The sequence below is a fragment of the Panulirus ornatus genome, chromosome 12 (genome assembly GCF_036320965.1).
Source record: "Panulirus ornatus isolate Po-2019 chromosome 12, ASM3632096v1, whole genome shotgun sequence".
NCBI lineage: Eukaryota > Metazoa > Arthropoda > Malacostraca > Decapoda > Palinuridae > Panulirus > Panulirus ornatus.
This window is the reverse complement of record NC_092235.1, coordinates 69,636,630-69,652,583: the sequence shown is the minus strand read 5'-3', so window position 1 is coordinate 69,652,583 and position 15,954 is coordinate 69,636,630. Positions and strand designations below refer to the sequence as shown.

At 53.7% G+C, this 15,954-nt stretch overlaps 1 protein-coding gene across 7 annotated transcripts in view; it reads right to left on the bottom strand.

Annotated features, from left to right (window-relative positions):
* Positions 1-15,954, bottom strand: part of LOC139752214 (uncharacterized) — a 161,027-nt gene that overhangs the window by 112,470 nt on the left and 32,603 nt on the right. The window contains exons 1-2 of one of the 7 annotated variants that reach the window (XM_071668214.1): positions 10,639-10,741; positions 9,404-9,744 (exon numbers count right to left, since the gene is read on the bottom strand). The exons of 1 other annotated variant lie outside the window; for it this stretch is intronic. The gene's annotated coding sequence lies outside the window, so the exon portion shown is untranslated. Of the gene's footprint in view, positions 1-3,536; positions 3,641-9,403; positions 10,742-15,954 lie in introns of those variants that run through there. 5 more of the 7 variants (XM_071668216.1, XM_071668215.1, XM_071668217.1 and 2 more) reach the window with 5 other exon arrangements.

Below are 15,954 nucleotides of genomic sequence, written 5' to 3'. Positions count from 1 at the left end.
CAGCAATATGTTACTAAGTTGTTGGTCAAGAGGTAAACCAAGTCCTCCCTAACATGAAGCATCGCTCAGAACTTGACCCTATCTGGCGGACGCCTGATGTGTTCACTATATCCTACCACACTAACTTAACAACTCTACACAACTTTAAGTATTGTGGATAAGTTTGCGGACTTGAGGAAACTCCTTCCAAGAGTTTAAAGGTTTCGTAGGTAACTTTATTAAACTTGCTTGGCTGGTGGTCGTTCCCATGAGGGAGTAGCAGGTTTAAGCTGATGTATCTTGTGTTTAAAACATAACATTATGACCCCCTGGTACACCTGCCAGCAGGACCACTAGTGGCATGTGTACACCTGCCAGCAGGACCACTAGTGGCATGTGTACATCTCCCAGCAGGACCACTAGTGGCATGTGTACACCTGCCAGCAGGACCAGTAGTGGCATGTGTACACCTGCCAGCAGGACCACTAGTGGCATGTGTACACATGCCAGCAGGACCACTAGTGGCATGTGTACACCTGCCAGCAGGACCACTAGTGGCATGTGTACACCTGCCAGCAGGACCACTAGTGGCATGTGTACACCTGCCAGCAGGACCAGTAGTGGCATGTGTACATCTGCCAGCAGGACCACTAGTGGCATGTGTACACCTGCCAGCAGGACCACTAGTGGCATGTGTACACCTGCCAGCAGGACCACTAGTGGCATGTGTTGTACGTGTAGATAAGAGCCGTCGGTGGTCACTACACTCGGCTGAGGCAGATGTGTTGGTGGTCACTATACTTAGCTGAGGCAGGTGTGTTGGTGGTCACTATACTTAGCTGAGGCAGGAGTGTTGGTGGTCACTATACTTAGCTGAGGCAGGTGTGTTGGTGGTCACTATACTTAGCTGAGGCAGATGTGTTGGTGGTCACTATACTTAGCTGAGGCAGGTGTGTTGGTGGTCACTATACTTAGCTGAGGCAGGTGTGTTGGTGGTCACTATACTTAGCTGAGGCAGGTGTGTTGGTGGTCACTATACTCAGCTGAGGCAGGTGTGTTGGTGGTCACTATACTTAGCTGAGGCAGGTGTGTTGGTGGTCACTATACTTAGCTGAGGCAGGTGTGTTGGTGGTCACTATACTCAGCTGAGGCAGGTGTGTTGGTGGTCACTATACTTAGCTGAGGCAGATGTGTTGGTGGTCACTATACTTAGCTGAGGCAGGTGTGTTGGTGGTCACTATACTTAGCTGAGGCAGGTGTGTTGGTGGTCACTATACTCAGCTGAGGCAGGTGTGTTGGTGGGGCACTGAGGACATGATCACCATCGTCTCAGTAGTTCATCGCTGGCTGAAGCTGGTCTTTAATTGGTCATCAAAGTCTATCTTACGACGGCTTGACGTCATGTTGTACCGATGTGTTTACGTCAGCGGACGTGACCTGCCTCCCTGTGGTACACAATAGTGTTGTCCTCACAGCTGACGCTCCTCGGTCTCCACCCCCCCCCCTCACCTCACCTCACCTCACCTCACCTCACCTCACCTCACCTCACCTCACATCACCTCACCTCACCTCACCTCACCTCACCTCACCTCACCTCACATCACCTCACCTCACATCACCTCACCTCACCTCACATCACCTCACCTCACCTCACCTCACCTCACCTCACCTCGTCAGACCAGCTGACCCTCAAGTCTTGCTCCACCACCTGAGGAGGACACCAGCATGTGTGAACCCTCGAGGGTTGACTCAAGTGTGATCCGGTGAAGGCGTCTGCAGCAGCCTCCCCTCCTGAGTTATGTGGTTTTCCACTCCCTGCCTGGGCCCGAGACAACCGCTCCACATTACCACACGTCACCACTCCTCCACCACAAACCACGGATCAAGCAGCCCGTCTCCTACCCACCCTGTGACGCACTGGACTCTCAATATCTCGGAAACTCTTAAATATTCGGCCACCCGCATCATACTTAAATATTCCGGCCACCCGCATCATACTTAAATATTCCGGCCACCCGCATCATACTTAAATATTCGGCCACCCGCATCATACTTAATATCCGGCCACCCGCACATTTAAATATTCCGGCCACCCGCATCATACTTAAATATTCCGGCCACCCGCATCATACTTAAATATTCCGGCCACCCGCATCATACTTAAATATTCCGGCCACCCGCATCATACTTAAATATTCGGCCACCCGCATCATACTTAAATATTCCGGCCACCCGCATCATACTTAAATATTCCGGCCACCCGCATCATACTTAAATATTCCGGCCACCCGCATCATACTTAAATATTCCGGCCACCGCATCATACTTAAATATTCCGGCCACGCATCATACTTAAATATTCCGGCCACCCGCATCATACTTAAATATTCCGGCCACCCGCATCATACTTAATATTCGGCACCCGATATATTAAATTCCGGCCACCCGCATCATACTTAAATATTCCGGCCACCCGCATCATACTTAATATCGGCCACCCGCATCATACTTAAATATTCCGGCCCCGCATCATACTTAAATATTCGGCCACCCCATCATACTTAAATATTCCGGCCACCCGCATCATACTTAAATATTCCGGCCACCCGCATCATACTTAAATATTCCGGCCACCCGCATCATACTTAAATATTCGGGCCACTCACATCATACTTAAATATTAGGGCCACCCACATCATACTTAAATATTGGGTCATCTGCATCATACTTAAACATTCGGGCGACCCACATCATACTTAGATATTCGGGCCACCCACATAATACTTAAATAATCGGGTCATCCGCATCATACTTAAATACTCGGGCCACCCACATGACACTTAAGACTGTAGTAGCTTAGTACTGGCCCAGGAGTCACTTCAGCAGCTGTCTGGCTGACATGTGTCTTGTGGCGTCAGAGCTTAAGTGTTAAGTACGGAGGATGTCAAATGTAAGTGTCAAGTACTGAGGACACTAAATGTAAGTGTTAAGTGCTGAGGACATCAGGGGAGGTCCGGGTGGACACGTGTGGCCAGACCTCCACACTTGACCCACTGTCTCTGGTCACAATTGCTTATTCCTCTACAGCTGGTGCTTCTGTGTCTGCTCACGAGACCAGCTGGTCCACAGTGAGTCACCAGCTGACCACAGCATCGACCACGGCGATATGTGGTCTACAGAAAACCCCTTCAACTCCCACCCCCACACACACAAACTGACGGAGATGGTTGTGCCCTTACACAGAAATGGTTGACGTGGGGAACCACAAGTCCTCCCGTCCAGAGGGGAGGTGTTGGCCACGATGGCCACCACCACAGAAAACATTGACCTGGTATAATGTAACCTCCCCGTCAAGGAGGAGATAGTCCCCACATCAATTGTACTCAGTCATCCACATCTTTGTATCTTGCGACAGTCTAACGCAATATACCCACAGCAAACGGGGTATGGCGCAGAGCTGCCCATCCACTGAAAGTGGGCTACCCTTCCCCCGTCAACCCGACTTCAAGAGGAAATGATCATGAAAAATAATCGTGAAAACACATGAGGTCACATACCTGTAGGACGGGGTCGGGAGGTGTGACCTGTGACCTTCCTGGTCAGACACGCCTGAGGACCGTGACGGGAGGTGACCTGGGGTGACCTGCTTCACCAGACACGTCTGTGGACAGACGAGATGGTTGAGGTCCAGGAAACATTACTGTGGCACTCAGTGTGGCCATCATACTCGCTACTACTGTGGCACTCAGTGTGGCCATCATACTCGCTACTACTGTGGCACTCAGTGTGGCCATCATACTCGCTACTACTGTGGCACTCAGTGTGGCCATCATACTCGCTACTACTGTGGCACTCAGTGTGGCCATCATACTCGCTACTACTGTGGCACTCAGTGTGGCCATCATACTCGCTACTACTGTGGCACTCAGTGTGGCCATCATACTCGCTACTACTGTGGCACTCAGTGTGGCCATCATACTCGCTACTACTGTGGCACTCAGTGTGGCCATCATACTCGCTACTACTGTGGCACTCAGTGTGGCCATCATACTCGCTACTACTGTGGCACTCAGTGTGGCCATCATACTCGCTACTACTGTGGCACTCAGTGTGGCCATCATACTCGCTACTACTGTACACTCTGTGTGTGTGTGTGTGTGTGTGTGTGTGTGTGTGTGTTACCGGACTCCACGCAATTGACTTTATATCAACATTGTAAAGTCACTTTTGGTAAGGTTGCATCAGTGAGAGTAGCGTCTCGTCATACAACTTCTCACTCCAGGTGAGGCCACATTTCCCTGCTACTGAAAGTTGCGCAGCCTTGGTGTGCTGGAGCCTCCGGACAGAACACCCGACACAGTGACCTGACCAGCGGTACGCTCCACCCACACCCGGGGCATGGCCACACATGTTGGCCAGCCTGGGGCATGGCCACACATGTTGGCCAGCCTGGGGCATGGCCACACATGTTGGCCAGCCTGGGGCATGGCCACACATGTTGGCCAGCCTGGGGCATGGCCGCACATGTTGGCCAGCCTGGAGCATGGCCGCACATGTTGGCCAGCCTGGGGCATGGCCACACATGTTGGCCAGCCTGGAGCATGGCCACACATCTTGGCCAGCCTGGGGCATGGCCGCACATGTTGGCCAGCCTAGGGCATGGCCGCACATGTTGGCCAGCTTGGGGCATGGCCGCACATGTTGGCCAGCCTGGGGCATGGCCGCACATGTTGGCCAGCCTGGGGCATGGCCGCACATGTTGGCCAGCCTGGGGCATGGCCGCACATGTTGGCCAGCCTGGGGCATGGCCGCACATGTTGGCCAGCCTGGAGCATGGCCGCACATGTTGGCCAGCCTGGGGCATGGCCACACATGTTGGCCAGCCTGGGGCATGGCCACACATGTTGGCCAGCCTGGGGCATGGCCACACATGTTGGCCAGCCTGGAGCATGGCCGCACATGTTGGCCAGCCTGGAGCATGGCCGCACATGTTGGCCAGCCTGGGGCATGGCCGCACATGTTGGCCAGCCTGGGGCATGGCCGCACATGTTGGCCAGCCTGGGGCATGGCCGCACATGTTGGCCAGCCTGGGGCATGGCCGCACATGTTGGCCAGCCTGGGGCATGGCCGCACATGTTGGCAAGCCTGGGGCATGGCCGCACATGTTGGCCAGCCTGGGGCATGGCCACACATGTTGGCCAGCCTGGAGCATGGCCGCACATGTTGGCCAGCCTGGAGCATGGCCGCACATGTTGGCCAGCCTGGGGCATGGCCGCACATGTTGGCCAGCCTGGGGCATGGCCGCACATGTTGGCCAGCCTGGGGCATGGCCGCACATGTTGGCCAGCCTGGGGCATGGCCGCACATGTTGGCCAGCCTGGAGCATGGCCGCACATGTTGGCCAGCCTGGAGCATGGCCGCACATGTTGGCCAGCCTGGAGCATGGCCGCACATGTTGGCCAGCCTGGAGCATGGCCGCACATGTTGGCCAGCCTGGAGCATGGCCGCACATGTTGGCCAGCCTGGAGCATGGCCGCACATGTTGGCCAGCCTGGGGCATGGCCGCACATGTTGGCCAGCCTGGGGCATGGCCGCACATGTTGGCCAGCCTGGAGCATGGCCGCACATGTTGGCCAGCCTGGGGCCTGGCCGCACATGTTGGCCAGCCTGGAGCTCATCATCCCAGCAGAATGGTTGTTTACACCACAGGTCGGGGGGGGGGGGGGGTCGGAGATGTATTTTTCTCGGGCAATGTGTATATAAACATCAGCAGTGACGTCATCGTGGCCTCTAGCGCTGAAGTAACTACAAGTTAAGAAATATTAATATTATTGCGACATCTTCCATAATACTACGTCTCAGTGCTTGAGCGTCCAGAACATATGAACCAAGATGAACGAAGATGTGTTCATCAGGCGAGGTTCACCAACAACCACCGGAACTTCTCCTCTCACTGTGATCTGTAACTCTGGCCTCTTACCTCACCCTCAAGGCTCACACCAAGGGTCGTACTCTCCTGCTCCAGGGTCGTACTCTCCTGCTCCAGGGTCGTCCTCTCATGCTCCAGGGTCGTACTCTCCTGCTCGAGGGTCGTCCTCTCATGCTCGAGGGTCGTCCTCTCCTGCTCGAGAGGTTGACCACAGGCCAGACCTCTGAGTGTCGTTGTTAGGTTTAGTGTGAGTGTGGGCGGCCCAAGTGTGCACACACTCACACTGAGGATGACTGGTGAGGCCAGCCAGCCTGGACCGTGCGTGGGAAACACACACGGGAGGTCATCCCCTGGGGGTGAGGCTGACACCAGGGGTGACACACGGGAGGTCATTCCCTGGGGGGGGGTGAGGCTGACACCAGGGGTGACACACGGGAGGTCATCCCCTGGGGGGTGAGGCTGACACCAGGGGTGACACACGGGAGGTCATCCCCTGGGGGGGGTGAGGCTGGCACACGGGAAGTAGTCTGGGAGACTCAGCCTCTCCTGACCTCCAGCATAGCGGGACGAGGTCAGAGGTCAGTGAGAAGCAGGTTATCATGCCGCAGGAGCGGCGGCCGGAGCGGGTTGCGGCTGCGGGGGGCACCAGGCCGCAGCTTGTGACGCCCACACCACGGTACAGCCAGGGTACATGTGACGCCCACACCACGGTACAGCCTGGGTACATGTGACGCCCACACCACGGTACAGCCTGGGTACATGTGACGCCCACACCACGGTACAGCCTGGGTACATGTGACGCCCACACCACGGTACAGCCTGGGTACATGTGACGCCCACACCACGGTACAGCCTGGGTACATGTGACGCCCACACCACGGTACAGCCTGGGTACATGTGACGCCCACACCAGCTGCTGTAGGAGGGATGTCAACAGATGTATGGCCAAAATGTTGACTCACCAGGAGACCTGGGTCAGGCCAGGTCAACCCCCGGTACGGAGGTCCCCAGGTCCAGGGTGACACAGACCAAGCAGAGAACTCTGCCCCGGCCGGAGGAGTGGCAGGCCTCCCGTGCTGGACGCCCAGGGCTCGGCCCAGATCAACGACCCGCCCGGTGGAGAAGAACGCGAAGTATTTGGTGACGACACAATAAACGACTCAAGAAGTGAAGACTGTGGCTGGACAAGAACCAGGGGAGTGTGTGGCGACCCAGGCGCCTGCTGGGGGACACAGACCCGACAGGAAACAAACAACCAGTTAGTGTGGAGTCACCACACCCTCACAGGGGCTGGCTGCCTCACCAGGCGGAACACACGGCCTCCTAGGGCGCCGCCAGTGCCCCAGGGTGGCGTCGCGTCCACAACCAGGGTGGAGGACACGCACCTTGCTCCTCCTCCGGGGGGAGGGGGGGAGGTTACCAACCTGGAACCAGTTGGCTAATTAGTTCCGAATCGTAGGATAGCAACCATCCCGGCCAGCAGCAGGGGTTGTGGAACCTCAGGACCTCCCTGGCGAGGGTTCAACCTGTACCAGGGGTTGTGGAACCTCAGAAGGTAAGTGTTCTAGACTGGTGTCACACTTGGTCACACGGGTCATCATCTTCCCGTATGTCCTCCACGTGATATATAGAGAGATAAGAGATGACAACACACCACATACCATCATCACACAAGACAAACTGTTGAGTCCAGGTTAACAGTAAGATTACATTCACCTGAACAAGAACCATCTACTTACGCTCAATGTTTACATCAATCTCCTCTATCTTTACAGCCGCTTTATTAGACAAATAAAGAAATAAAACACATTACTAGTAGAGTTGTGTGTGTGTGTGTGTGCGTGTGTGTGTGTGTGTGTGTGTGTGTGTGTGTTTTCCTCAGGAGAGAAAACCTTTAGATTATTTCCGGGTCAGTATGGATGGTTGTGCACTACACACGTATCGCAGACGCTAAACTGTCACTTGAAGGAAGCAATGATGATGGACCAGCCACACGACATGATGGACCAGCCACACGACATGATGGACCAGCCACACGACATGATGGACCAGCCACACAACATGATGGACCAGCCACACGACATGATGGACCAGCCACACAACATGATGGACCAGCCACACAACATGATGGACCACCCACATAACATGATGGACCAGCCACACAACATGATGGACCAGCCACACAACATGATGGACCAGCCACATAACATGATGGACCAGCCACACAACTTAACATCATGACGAACAACAAGAAACGTGAAGGTAAAGAAGGCAGACGTGATTTAAGAGATAGAGATGACAACACCACATCCATCAGCACACAAGACAAACTGTTGAATCCAGGTACAGTAGATTACTTCACTGAACAAGAACATTACTTACGCTCATGTTACATCAATTCCTCATCTTAACAGCAGCTATTAGAACAGTAAAGAATAAACACATTACTAGTAAGTTGTGGGTGGTGTGGCGTGTGTGTGGTGTAAGTGTGAGTGTTTTTCCTCGAGGAAACCTAGAATCCGGGTCAGTATGGATGGTTGTGCACCTACAGCAGTATCGAGACAGTAAACTGTCAATCTAAGGAACATGATGATGGCCAGAACAGACATGATGACCCAGCACAACATGAAGGACAGCCACACGACATGGATGCCTACCACACAACATGATGACAGCACACGTCATGGATGACCCAGCCAACAAACATGAATAGGTCCAGCACACAACATGATGGACCACCCACATAACATGATGGCACCACACACATGATGACCAAAGAAGAAGGCAGTGAACAGGTCAGGATCCTCAGGCAACAGAAGGCAGTGAACAGGTCAGGATCCTCAGGCAACAGAAGGCAGTGAACAGGTCAGGATCCTCAGGCAACACACAACGTTTCTGTTTCTTTTATTCTGATTATCACTGTCAACATCGTGACGTCATGACTTGAGTCCTGCATGATAGCTGCCTGGCTGGGTCCTGCCTGTGTCTCTGTCTTTACCAAGAGATAATACAAGAGGGGAGGCTTTCCAACACCTTCCCCACACTCCTATTGATCTTCTACGATACACAGTAGATGAATGGGTGATTCCCTTTCTTCTCTAACCCCTGAGATTATATACATTGTATGTATATATATATATATATATATATATATATATATATATATATATATATATATATATATATATATATATTTGAAGGCAGAAAGAAGGCACGTCTGCGATGCAGGAAAGTAATGGACAGAGAAGGACGTGAGGAAATATATAAACAAAGATAAATATCATTTCGTTATAATTGTGTTCTAAGTTTGACAAGTGCTGATGTCAGGGTAACGAATACTGTCGGACAGACAGGTAGCCAGACAGACTTATAGACAGGTAGCAAGCCAGCTAGAAAGATAGCCAGCCGACCAGATAGACAGGTGATCAGTTAGACCGAAGGTACAGAAATATGGAAAATGAGTAACAGAAAGGTTGCCTCACTTCTCCAACTCACCGTAGTGATGCGTCCTCACGGCTTTCACAGCAACAGATGTTTCCCGCCACGAACAGGATCGTTCTGTGTGGCTGAGTGGGAGGCTGATGGACACCTGTCCTCCTTATATCCTGGCTAGAGTCAGACTGACTGAGGTGGTGGTGGTGGTGGCCAGGCAGGACGCGTCTGGCCCGGCCCAGTGTGAGCCTCCGGCGGCACACCCAACTCTCTCGTCTTTCCTGTTATCTCAATGTTCATCAGTCACTAACGATCATTATCTATCTTCTCTGAGGACACATCTATCATATAGTTTGTGAGACATTTCTACTGTTCCTTCGTACGGATCACAACGTAGCCTCTCGCTAGACCAGGAGAAAATCTACATTACTCGTCAGTTTGTTTGTTTGTTTCCGTTGTTGTTTCTCTTTTGGTTTGTTGTGTACGTCATCGTGGGAGGGAAGGGTCGTGTTGGCCTCATCCCGACACCCCAGGCCAGACGTTGACCCTCCCCCTCCACTTGACCCTACAGGTCATCAACACAAGATGGGTTCCCACTGTATGTGATGCGAAGCTAACAACCATTCCCAAACAGTCCCAATCACAACGCACGCAAGGTCATGGGTCGTTAGGTCACATTAGGTCTGAGTTAAGACCGTCGGGGCGGAGGATCGTTTCAACATACATTACTGTCGGTCAGGTATCACGGGGGGGGGGGGGGTCATTGTAGGTCACGGCAGGACAGAAGCCAGGCGACGCCGTCCACAGGTCAGAGGTCAGAGTGCCACAATGCAGGTGTTCAGCAGGGGAGGTACGTCACAGTCCCCGTCAGGTGAGGCCTGGTGTCAGGCGGCACCCCGCAAAGACCGAGTCCCCAGCAGGTGACAGGTGGCACCCCACAAGCTCCCGACGGTGGGTTGGTCTTGTGTGTCCTTCGCTTTGCCCGTCACCCAACTCTCAACCACTTGTCACCAACCCTCCGTCACCCGTCACACCTGTCAACATCCGTCACCCGTCAAACTCTTTCATCCACCTGTCAGCGTCCGTCACCCGTCACACACATGGGTCTTTCCTGTCATAAGGACGTGACACCAGTGAGTGACGCTCGTGGTCGGTCACCACCCACTTCTCCAGGGGAGGACCCGCTTCCCGCCTCTCTGCACCATTAATGGTCGTCGTCAGAGGCAGAGAAAAACCCCCCTGGCTCTCGGATCTATTTCGGAGGCGACGCGACGCGGGAAACTCTCGTACGACACAACGTTTGGCTGGGGCGCGGGGTGGCGGTGCTGGCGCGCCGCTCAACTCCTGGCTAGTGAGGCGGTCGTGGACCCGCTGTATGACTTCACTCGCCCGTGGTCGGGGTGACACTGGCTGGCGGTGGTCCAGGGGCGCCCGCCCGCTCCAGTGACGCTGACCCCCACCCCCTTTCCCCTTACCACCCAGACAACCCCCTGGCCCCCACTACCCAGAAACCCCCCTCCCCCCCTACGTTCAACGCTACCCCCTGCCCAGGCAGCGCCTCCCTCCTCCTTGCTTCTCTCTTGCAGAAAGTCAGAATCCGCCGGTGGCGGCTTATGGGTGGCTAGCCTGACCCCCGCTCGCCTGACTCGCTCGTTGCTTCGTCGGGTTTGGTGATTGATACAAGACCCAGGTGGGGGTAAGATGGCTAACGGCCGTGGAGGCCTATGTGCACCTCCTTACTTCTATCCCAGAATTCTTTTCTATAGCGCATCCGCAGCACCCAGGAAGCTAGCTAAGTCCACCAGGTGGCACCCCTGGTCAAGCAGTGTGGCCAAATCGTGTGTCTTTGTGGGGTGGTTACAGGATGTTTTGAGCGCAGGTCGTCATGTCTTGAGCGTGAGAATTACACCCTGGACATGTGACATGTTGAGTCAGTATTTGTAATGTTGGACAGATGGACGGTCTCCGGAGTACAAACGAGAAAGTATAACCCGTCCATGTCTCGGGAGCGTAGTTTCAGTTGGGTGTATGTCTGCGGAGTGGAGGTTAACTCTGGGTTACACCGACAGTCTGATGTTTACTGCTTGTTGGGTCTTTCCAGTGTGAATGTTTTTTCAGAGATGTTTGGGTAGGCTGGGGATGGAGGCTGGGGATCTTTAAGTAAATAGGTTACTGAAGCTTGAGTTCAGAGTGAGCGTTTTACTTCTATATAAAGTTTGGCGCCTGATGATATAGCGGTTTGGATGGGATGAGGTAAGAGCAGTTACAAAGTATTGGTTGTCAGACAGTTTGAAGTGCGACTCTTGGTTGTATCTTATTTTGTCATGGAAGTGTTGTGTGTGTGTGTGTGTGTGTGTGTGTGGTTACCACACCACTGAAGATATTTAGTGTATATGTTCGTGTTGTGTGGTGTATGGGTTTGTTATGTGTCTTGTAGTGAAAGGTTGAATTTTCTCGGCAGGTGAGGAGTACTGGAGGATGAAGCAGGTGAGGAGTACCGAAGGATGAAGCGGGTGAGGAGTACTGAAGGATGAAGCAGGTGAGGAGTACTGAAGGATGAAGCGGGTGAGGAGTACTGAAGGATGAAGTGGGTGAGGAGTACTGAAGGATGAAGCAGGTGAGGAGTACTGAAGGATGAAGCGGGTGAGGAGTACTGAAGGATGAAGCGGGTGAGGAGTACTGAAGGATGAAGCGGGTGAGGAGTACTGAAGGATGAAGCGGGTGAGGAGTACTGAAGGATGAAGCGGGTGAGGAGTACTGAAGGATGAAGCGGGTGAGGAGTACTGAAGGATGAAGCGGATGAACGTTTTCCAGGAGGTCGTGAAAGGTTTGGTTTCCTGTGTGACACGTGTGCCAGAGTTTAGTGTCCTGGAGCAGTTGGTTTGTTTATGGGTTTTGTGTTGATGTTTGCTGTATGTTGTGTCAAGGTCACGTGCGTCCTGCCTCAGGTGTAGTTTACATGGTATGATGTGAGGAGCAGCCGGGCACACGAACACCATCGCATCCTTATTACCAAGATCAAACAAACGTCTTACTAAAGTGTGTCTGCCGTCACCACGTACTCCAGTCCCCCGCTCATCATGCCTTCCAGAATCCCGCCACAGATTATTATCCTCAGCAGTGGTCACAGGCACGGCTCATGTCCTCAGCAGTGGTCACAGGCACGGCTCATGTCCTCAGCAGTGGTCACAGGCACGGCTCATGTCCTCAGCAGTGGTCACAGGCACGGCTCATGTCCTCAGTGGTGACAGACGGACAGTAATGTTGTTTGGTGATGAGGATAGTGAGCATAATATGAAATATTCAGTAAACAATCAGCAGAAACGAAATAGAAAAGACAATCTTGAAATCATGATGAGTAACGACGTAAAACAGACAAATGAATGTTTATCTTGAGATAGTTAGTGAAGATAATGTTAGGTATGGTTGACAGAACTATGCTCCACAAGAAGTTGGACACAGAACAGTACCACCCCCGTACACAACCCTGGTCACACCACAGTTAACAGATCCCTGGTCACACCACAGTTAGCAGAGCCCTGGTCTGACCACAGTTAGCAGAGCCCTGGTCTGACCACAGTTAGCAGAGCCCTGGTCTTACCACAGTTCACAAAACCCTGGTCACACACAGCTTCAATACTCTCCTCACTCCTCTTGATCAAGGACTAAAGACAATAAGAACAAATACAGAAATAACTACAAACCAACCCACTGAACCAGGAACAACTCTTCCCACAAAAGACTCATATCTACAAGTCTTGTTATCTGGGTAAAAGCTCAGACTCCGGGAGATCTAAGAGAAGTTTGAAAATAGCGAGTAATCTCGCTAAGTCACAGCAACTTCTGCATGTTAGATGGAGTGACAGTAACAAGAAATAATGGTATGAGGTCGCACGGAAGATGTGACACAAAGGTGGGCAACCGTTTGTACAGCAGTTGGTCAGAGCAAAGCTGGGGATGTTGAGGAAGTCAACAGGAGTGACCAACCCAACCATGATGGGCATAGGTTGATGACAGAAGATGGCCAGATGACAGAAGATGGCCAGATGACAGAAGATGGCCAGATGACAGAAGATGGCCAGATGACAGAAGATGGCCAGATGGCAGAGGATGGCCAGATGGCCAGTAACTGAAGTATCAGGCGGGACATGGCTCAGTTTGAGCTGCAGTTTAGTGAGGAAACGATCGTTTGAGACGCAAGATAAAGGCGGTGAAGTTGCTGGAGAAGGATGGACCAGGCCCTGACGACTGGCAAGGGGCGCCATGGAGGCGTGAGGAACCCGGCCACAAACCACTCCAGTTAACAGCAGAGTCGCCCTCCTGAGGCATGTGGTCACGGCAGGAGGAACTGCCCCGTGAGGGTCACCTGCAGGGCGTCACATGAAGGTAGGGGGAGAGTGTAGGGGAGACAGGAGTCAGGAAATATCAAAGGTCAGCAGAGTGAGAGCATGTGTGAGGGTCCGGGAGAGCGAGGTGTGCACCCCGAGGCACCAGGCTACGCTCAACGCTGGCCCAGACTGTGACCCTACACTGCAGGATGGTTGGCTGATCCCAGACTGTAGGGTAGGACGGTTGGCTGACCCCAGACTGTAGGGTAGGATGGTTGGCTGACCCCAGACTGTAGGGTAGGATGGTTGGCTGACCCCAGACTGTAGGGTAGGATGGTTGGCTGACCCCAGACTGTAGGGTAGGATGGTTGGCTGACCCCAGACTGTAGGGTAGGATGGTTGGCTGACCCCAGACTGTAGGGTAGGATGGTTGGCTGACCCCAGACTGTAGGGTAGGATGGTTGGCTGACCCCAGACTGTAGGGTAGGATGGTTGGCTGACCCCAGACTGTAGGGTAGGATGGTTGGCTGACCCCAGACTGTAGGGTAGGATGGTTGGCTGACCCCAGACTGTAGGGTAGGATGGTTGGCTGACCCCAGACTGTAGGGTAGGATGGTTGGCTGATCCCAGACTGTAGGGTAGGATGGTTGGCTGACCCCAGACTGTAGGGTAGGATGATTGGCTAACCCCAGACTGTAGGGTAGGATGGTTGGCTGACCCCAGACTGTAGGGTAGGATGGTTGGCTGACCCCAGACTGTAGGGTAGGATGGTTGGCTGACCCCAGACTGTAGGGTAGGATGGTTGGCTGACCCCAGACTGTAGGGTAGGATGGTTGGCTGACCCCAGACTGTAGGGTAGGATGGTTGGCTGACCCCAGACTGTAGGGTAGGATGGTTGGCTGATCCCAGACTGTAGGGTAGGATGGTTGGCTGACCCCAGACTGTAGGGTAGGATGGTTGGCTGATCCCAGACTGTAGGGTAGGACGGTTGGCTGACCCCAGACTGTGGGGTAGGACGGTTGGCTGATCCCAGACTGTAGGGTAGGACGGTTGGCTGATCCCAGACTGTAGGGTAGGACGGTTGGCTGATCCCAGACTGTAGGGTAGGATGGCTGGCTGACTCTAGACTGTAGGGTAGGATGGTTGGCTGACCTCAGACTGTAGGGTAGGATGGCTGGCTGACTCTAGACTGTAGGGTAGGATGGTTGGCTGACCCCAGACTGTAGGGTAGGACGGTTGGCTGATCCCAGACTGTAGGGTAGGATGGTTGGCTGACCCCAGACTGTAGGGTAGGATGGTTGGCTGACCCCAGACTGTAGGGTAGGATGGTTGGCTGACTCTAGACTGTAGGGTAGGATGGTTGGCTGACCCCAGACTGTAGGGTAGGACGGTTGGCTGACCCCAGACTGTAGGGTAGGATGGTTGGCTGACCCCAGACTGTAGGGTAGGATGGTTGGCTAACCCCAGACTGTAGGGTAGGATGGTTGGCTGACCCCAGACTGTAGGGTAGGATGGTTGGCTGACCCCAGACTGTAGGGTAGGACGGTTGGCTGATCCCAGACTGTAGGGTAGGATGGTTGGCTGACCCCAGACTGTAGGGTAGGATGGTTGGCTGACCCCAGACTGTAGGGTAGGATGGTTGGCTGACCCCAGACTGTAGGGTAGGATGGTTGGCTGACCCCAGACTGTAGGGTAGGATGGTTGGCTGACCCCAGACTGTAGGGTAGGATGGTTGGCTGATCCCAGACTGTAGGGTAGGATGGTTGGCTGACCCCAAACTGTGGGGTAGGACGGTTGGCTGATCCCAGACTGTAGGGTAGGACGGTTGGCTGATCCCAGACTGTAGGGTAGGACGGTTGGCTGATCCCAGACTGTAGGGTAGGATGGCTGGCTGACTCTAGACTGTAGGGTAGGATGGTTGGCTGACCTCAGACTGTAGGGTAGGATGGCTGGCTGACTCTAGACTGTAGGGTAGGATGGTTGGCTGACCCCAGACTGTAGGGTAGGACGGTTGGCTGATCCCAGACTGTAGGGTAGGATGGTTGGCTGACCCCAGACTGTAGGGTAGGATGGTTGGCTGACCCCAGACTGTAGGGTAGGATGGCTGGCTGACTCTAGACTGTAGGGTAGGATGGTTGGCTGACCCCAGACTGTAGGGTAGGACGGTTGGCTGACCCCAGACTGTAGGGTAGGATGGTTGGCTGACCCCAGACTGTAGGGTAGGATGGTTGGCTGACCCCAGACTGTAGGGTAGGATGGTTGGCTGACCCCAGACTGTAGGGTAGG